Here is a 1,388-nt window from a genome sequence, read left to right as displayed (position 1 = left end):
GCTATTAAGCTCAGCTTACAAACTATTTCAGGCTACAGATGCATGGCACGAACTTTGTATTGTCAAGTGCTGCAGCCCTTATTGGACTTCTTTCTCCATTCTGGTCTGCATTATTTGATCTTCCTGTGGGCCCATGCTGTTCCATAGCCCATACAGATCTGTATTAGAACCTCTCTATTGTAGTAAACAGGTATAAGGTAAACTTTGCATATCCAAGTGATTACGGACACAAATATGTATTTAACAGCTGTTTTTATGATTCTAATCATATATAATTTTGTAACCACACACCCCTCTGGATTGGAGCACAACCATTTCCCTTCAATACACTTCATGAAAAGAGTAGCAAGCCCCCAGTAACATAGCTCTCCTTTTTGGATAAAAAGGAAGCTTCCCGACTACCATTTAGAAGTCTTAGGTATTGTGCAGGACATTAGTGAACATTTGCTGATTGAACAACCAGGAACATATGCTGGGGTCTTTGGAGGTATTTTCTCTTATCTCACAACTAATTGAAAGGTAAACAACAGGAATATCTCAGTCGAGATCAAGCTATGAACTTTATTGGTGGTGGTGGGCTGAAAATGTAACTTGGGTCTAAACCATGATCAAGTTCCCAAACATCCTCCCCTGCTACAACCCTGAAAGTCTAACCTTATGCCCTTAGAGGGGAGATCTGGCCTTTAGGGCAGAAGCACATGCCCAGGATCACTGGGTAAGACATATGGCCCGAGCATAGGAGGGGCCCTGACTCAGCTGACTAATTCTACCCATGGTCAAGGCCATCATAAGTTGTGGATGCTGGTTGTGAAAAAGTGAGGAAAAGCCTTGCTGTGCAAGAGCACTGACACATCTCTCTATCCACTACGGAAGCATGGCACTGTGAATGTCAGATTCTGACCTACTGCATTAACCATTTCTCTCCTAGGGAGGAGTAAGTTTGCTAAAGGGTGGTAGTTATGCCTGAGCCCTCCTCTTCCCACATGGAGGGGGAAAGGAGGTCCCTTCTGTGGACCACATCTGTAGTGCTTCTGTGCCTATGACCACTTGGACACAAGTTCTCTAGTTGGATGGACTCACTAAATCTCATTCAAATCTTACCATTTATCTGCAATGCCATGTCCCTAGTTCAAGCCCACCGTAATGCTGGAATTATCACTAGACCTTTGTCTTCATCATGATTGGCTGGCATAACAAAATAATATAGGTTGGGTAGCTTAAACAATGGACATTTATGTCGCAGTTCTGGAGGCTTGGAAGTCCAAAGCCAAGGTGCTAGCAGATTTTGTTCCTGGTGAGGGCCCTTTTCCTAATTTACAGACACAGTTGCTTTTTCCTCACATGTGAGGAAGAGACTCATCTCTGTTGCTCTTTGTAAGGTTATTACT

This window comes from Cebus imitator, unplaced genomic scaffold (assembly GCF_001604975.1).
Source record: "Cebus imitator isolate Cc_AM_T3 unplaced genomic scaffold, Cebus_imitator-1.0 Scaffold71, whole genome shotgun sequence".
Lineage (NCBI taxonomy): Eukaryota > Metazoa > Chordata > Mammalia > Primates > Cebidae > Cebus > Cebus imitator.
Note: the sequence above shows the minus strand (reverse complement) of the source record.